Raw genomic sequence first — 6,275 nt, forward strand, 5'->3', positions numbered from 1 at the left:
AAGAAAGGAGGAAAGAAGGAAGGAAAGAAGGAAGGAAGGAAGGAAGGAAGGAAGGAAGGAAGGAAGGAAGGAAGGAAGGAAGGAAGGAAGGAAGGAAGGAAGGAAGGAAGGAGGGAAGGAAGGAAGGAGAGAAGGAAGGAAGGAGGGAAGGGAAGAAGGAAGAAAAACTCTTATTGAAGTTCAGGGTTTAGGGATGCTTAAGACCCCAAAATACAGACATACCAGGTCCTGCTAAATGAATTCAACTCAAGCCTTCTCTCAGACAAAGTAAAACAAAGTATATTTAATATTCTCCATAATGGGTAGACTCTTAAGGAGCCTAAATATTTGTGCCGCTTGTACTGGAAGCGGGCCAGAATAATCTGACACAGACTAAGTCTGAGGTAGATGGAATCTCAGCCACTTTGTGGAGGAAAGATGGATCTTATATACAGAAAGATTGTGGGAGGGATCTAGGTGTACTCTAGAGGAGAGGTTTGGGGAGGGTCTTGAGGAGGCATCTAAGGAGGACCTGGATGAGACTGAGGTCAGGCTCCAGGAACCAAGAAAATGGGATTAAAGGTGGGAAGTAGCTGAAGGCTACCTGGAGAGAACAGACAAAGGAGGGCTAGGCTAGGCTAGTTTAAAAGCAAATTTAAGGGAGATTCTGTCTTGGTGATAATGGAAGGTTTATGGCCTCAGGCGAATGGCGGATCCAGTGGGAAGATTCAAGGATTTCAAGGGGGTTCCCAGATACTATGCCCCATCATTCTCACCTTATACCAGCAAAAAATTTTCCTTATGGAAAAAAACTTTCTATGATTGGTTTTTCCCCTTGTGGAATGACCCATCTTGTTCCCCTCAATTTCTTGGTTATGAGACCCCAGCAGGAGCTTCCCAAACACAGAGTTAAGCTCTTTAGAATGAAGAGCTGGCAATCTTGAGTTAAATAGATATTGCCCCAAGTTCAAACCTCTCTTTTCTTCAGAATAAACATTTTAGCCACAGGGTTTATGATTTCCATGGGATACTTCACACTAGTTCATGGTAACTGTTCTGTATAGCTTCTAATTTTAAAATTTAGAAGCACCTTATAGAAACTATTTGCCCAATGATTACCAAGTAGCTATGGATTCAGGTTTACTCATTCACTTTCCTCTTATAGATGAGAGGATAAAAAGACAAAGCTAAACATGGAAAAACAAGATGGTTATCCCTTCAATCTGGTCTTTTATATGCAGATGTGGCCAATCAAAGCCACTGAACTAACTCTTACATAAATTTTTCCTAACTCTGAAGTCTTTACATTTGTTTTCACTATTCTTTGTCATTAGCCTTTTCTGGGCCCAATAGATTCAGCTTGTTTCTTATCTACAAGACTAATAAGATGCCACAGGCTACTGACTAGGACCATTCTCAGTCCTTTAAAGTGGACTTGATGAAGTTTAAGGTTAGGGGTGAAGTGCCCATCAGAAATTATACACCAAATCCCCCTAAACCTGCCAGAAGGGGCCCCTGCCAGGGTCCCTGGAAATCACCTAATAGGCCACAATAGTGAAGGAACTTTTCACCTGTAAACCTGCCCCAGATACAGGTTTGTTTTTGTTTAAGGCTTCACTAGAAACAGCACTAATGGTGGCTTCACTAGAACCAGCATTACACCCCCTTGGAACCACATTTTGTTGATTAGCAACACCTAGCTCTATAAAAGTATACCTTTCAGAAGACTCAATGCTGTCTTCTTTATCAAGGAGGCAGTCGCCGACTAAATAAACACTCCTATTAAATTTCAGTTGGCATTGCTGTCCTATTTTCTTGGTTGTCCACTTCAGGGGTACCATAAAATATTGAGGTATAGGGTTAGGGGTGCTCAAGCCCCCAAAATACCAACACACCAGGTCCTACCAAATGAATTCGACTCAAGGCTTCTCTCAGCCAAAGAAAAGCAAAGTTTAGGGACGTCTAGGTGGCTCAGTGAATAAAGCACCAGCCCTGGAGTCGGGAGGACCTGAGTTCAAATCCTACCTCAGACACTTTAACATTTACTAGCCGTGTAACCTTGGGCAACTCATTTAACCCTGATTGCCCTGCCTTCCCCCCTCCAAAAAGCTAAAAAAAAAGCGAAGTTTATTAAAAGTTCTCCAGGATGCGTAGACTCTTAAGGAGCCTCAGTATCTGTGATAATTGTACTAGACAAGCGTCTGACACAGAGTGAGTCTGCACTAGATAATTCTCCAGCCTTTTCTCTTCCTCATGGAGACAAGATGGGGTCTTATATGGGTTGTGGGAGGAATCTAGGGGTGGTCTAGGGGAGGTGTTTGGGGAGGGTTGTCAGGAGGAGTTAAATGAGGTCAGACTACAGTGATGAGAGATTAAGGTGGGAAGTAGCTGGAGGCTACCGGGAGAAGAGACAATGGAGGGTTTGGGAGGATTAAGGGTGGCAGCTAGCCTGACAAAGGAGGGCTAGGCTAGTAACTGAGGTCTGGGCCCACCTGTAATGAAAGGCTTATGGCCTCAGGCAAATGCCTCATCAAATGGGAAGATTCAATCAGAGTTCCAGGGATTTTCCAAGAAATCAGGGGAATGAATAAGATTCCAAGAAGACTATGGAACTTTCTTCCTTATTCTCACTTTCTTGAAAATGTAAGTGTGCCCAGAGTTATAAATACATCTTGTTGTTGCATTTGAGAGTTGTCAAGTACTTCTTGTCCTTAGCATTTATCTGTTAAACAATGATCATTTATGATAAAAATGTTTTTATTGGACCATAGACTCAGTGCTCAGAAAAAAAACACAGAGGTTATCTAGTTCAACTGCCTTATTTTATAGATGAGGAAACTGAGGCCTAGAAAGGTAAAGGGACTTGCTCAAGCCTATTCAGCTATTTAATGACAATCAAGACTAAAGACCAGGTCTTTTGACTTCCGACTGTCCGTGAGTCAAATTGTATGTCACAGGGTAGATGCCTGTACTACCTTCTGAGGGACATAAATGAAGGCTTGTCTTCCACAGCTTCAGCTTTGCTCCTCTTTCACTCTTTCTTTATCTTTCTTTCACTCTTCTTTATTATCTCTCTGATTTTTTTTATCTTGCCCCAAGATAAAATCAGCCAATGAGTATTTATGCATGCGTTAAGTACCTAACACTCTACTAAGTGCTGGGACTACAAATACAAACAGAAAGAAAGGTGAGGGAACAGGAAAGAAATGAAGGTACTCACCAGGACATGGTAAAGAAAGTTCAGAGTCAAGAGTGTCATCAAGAAATGACTGGGGCAGCTAGGTGGTATAGTGAATAGAGCACAGGCCCTGAAGTCAGAGAGACCTGAGTTTAAACTCATCCTCAGACACTTGACGCTTAACTAACTGTGTGACCTTGGGCAAGTCATTTAACCGCAACTGCCTTCCACCCCCTCCAAAAAAAAAAAAGAAATGGTTAACCACACTGTTTTCCTAAAATTGAAGTTCCAAGAAGAATTAACCAAATCAGAAGGAAAGTTCTCAAATACAGAGTACTTGCTTCCAATGTGTGACCATTGGTCTGATAATGTTTGTAAGACATTGTGAACCAGACTCAGGTCGATGGTAATAAAAACTCACATTTACTTATTGCCTCAAGTTTTGCAAAGCAATTGGTATATTTTACATAGTTTTATCCTCAGTTGTTGTTTATACCATTTTAGAGATTGGGGGGAAGGGGAAAACTCAGAGAAGCTAAAGGATGTCTCCAAGATCACATAGTGAATATATGAGCACAGACTCCATGTCCAGTCTTCTATCCTCGAGTCTATATTTTTTCTTATAAAATTCAAGCAGCCGCTTAGCCATGAGTTGTCTCAGTAATAAGCCTGGTACCCTTAAGATTCATCCAAATGACTTTGTATATAAGTGATCTTCAGTGAACCATTAACACTGGACCTTTCCTACTCTATCAACTTCATTTGAAGTCGTTACATGGTTTCTTTTTCTCTTTCCTTCCCACCAAGCTTTATACTAATTGGCTTGAACACCCTTCACTACAATTCAAATGTGGCCTGTTTTTCTGTCAAGTTGTAATACGTGTTTTCCCCTCCACTGTCATCTTGGGGAGAGAGTAGTGTCACTTTTTTTAAAATATGGAAACACATCAGAGGAAAAGACTATTACAGCTTTGTTTGCTGCAGATGTGTTCACTTGCTAAGAATGCTTGTCTATGGAAGGAATTCTTAGCAGTTTTTGATAAGATTCCAGGTACATAAGGAATAAAGATGTTTCAAAGCAAGAGTCAAATACAGTTCAAAAGTAAATACCAATCTGTGGCTCAACATTTGTCAGCATTTAAAGGAACAATACTTAGTACCCTCTATTTGACCTTTCAATCTTTTAGCTGGATAATAATTATAATGTCCTGAATCACAACAAACTTGTACAATATTTCAGTCTCTCAATTTTAAAACCCCAAAACCTAATTAAGTAGGCTTCAACGAACTGTAATTCTTTTGACCTGCATACGTACTCCCCTAAAACTTCTCTGTCTTTGTAAGTTGTTTGGAAAACTCTCACTACTGAAAAAATCCATTAACGTGCTGCCAGCCTGATGATGGACATGTCTTAGCTAAGTCAATCCTTTGACAATGGACACACAGGCCATCACCCAACCCATACACTGTACACCAAGAAAACACAGGTTCTCCACCAATCAGCATCACACCATCCATATATGGAACCATCATATATGGAACAGCAGATGGAGAAATTCTGAATGCTGTTCATGTGAATGCTGATAAGTTCACTTAGACCTTGGCAGCATGTTTTCCAGGGATGTTCACATAGATGAGGAGGTTGGTGCACACATTGCCAGAGCTAGCTCAGCATTTTGGAGGCTCTGAAAGAAAGTGTGGGAGAGAAGTATTGGGATGTATAGCAAACTGAAGGTCTATGAAACTATTGTGATGACTTCACTATTGTATGCCTGTGAAACCCAAACAGCTTCCCATTGGCATGCCAAAAAATTAAATCACTTCCATCTGAACTATCTTAGGAAGATTTTGCAGATTACCTGGCAAGGTAAGGTACTAGACAATGATGTCCCTTCTCAAGCTAAACTGTCAAGCATTCAAATTCAAATGACTTGTAACTCAAATGCCAAACAGAAATTTACCTAAAAGACTATTTTATATGTGCCTGACACAAGGCAAGCATTCACATGGAGGTCAGAAGAAGTGATATAAGGACGCTCTCAAAGTCTCTCTGAAGAACATTAGTGTTGATTGTGAGACATGGGAGATGCTGGCACAGGCTGCCAACATGACATGCTCACATCAAAAAGAAGGCTCTGTGCTCTGAGCAAAGCAGGTTTGCAGGAGCACAAAGGAAATGTGAGATGTACCAATCTTGAGAAAACTCCATCCAAAATGTTCAAATATATCTACCATATGGTACATTCAACCTTTTGAACTTGCATCAGACTGATCAGTCACAATCAAACACACCTGTACCTTGACCCCAACATTGTGATATTTATTACTGATCCTCTTCCAGTACAAAGGACAAACAACACTAAGTAAGCAATATTCCAAAACAGTGAAAACAGAAAAGGCATCATTATTTTGCATAGATTTCAAAAACGTTTTATGCCATTAATGTTTGCATTTTTCTCCCCCAAATCAAACTGGGTTACTCTGGGGGTTAATAATATGTTCTTAATAATATGTTAATAATATTACCCCCAAGTAATTGTAATGACAAATCTTGGCCCCAAGGAAAAGATGAGAAAGCACTAACCTTTCAGGAAAGAGAGGAGAAACTACAGACAGGGAATGTTTCATACACAATTAGACACTTTCATTGTTTTGTTGTTTTTACTTAACTGTTTTGTTATAATAAAGGGTTCATTTGGGGAAGTCTTTGGGTAGAGTAAAAGCTATTCCAATGATCCTTCTTGAGTGAAAATTTGTCTAGATCTTGGGAATACTAAATGGGCATGAACATACTCAATCAATCAACCAATTGAAGAAGTATTTATTGAGTGCTTGCTATGTGCTAAGCACTATATTATAGGGAGAGTGTATAGGACCATAACATCATGAACTTTGAACCTGAAAGAGAACTTAGAGGTGACCTAATTAAGTTTTCTCATTTTGCAGATGAGGAAATAGAGACCCAAAAAGGATAATTGACTTATACAAAGTCACACAACAAATAAGTAGAAGAAGTTGAATTCATATTTGAGATACTTGGTTCTAATCCAGCAACTTCCCACTGCTCACACTAGATAGATAGATAGATAGATAGATAGATAGATAGATAGATAGATAG

Source organism: Petaurus breviceps, unplaced genomic scaffold (genome assembly GCF_028583685.1).
Source record: "Petaurus breviceps papuanus isolate PSGF00001 unplaced genomic scaffold, PetGlider_PUasm1.0 38, whole genome shotgun sequence".
Taxonomy (NCBI): domain Eukaryota; kingdom Metazoa; phylum Chordata; class Mammalia; order Diprotodontia; family Petauridae; genus Petaurus; species Petaurus breviceps.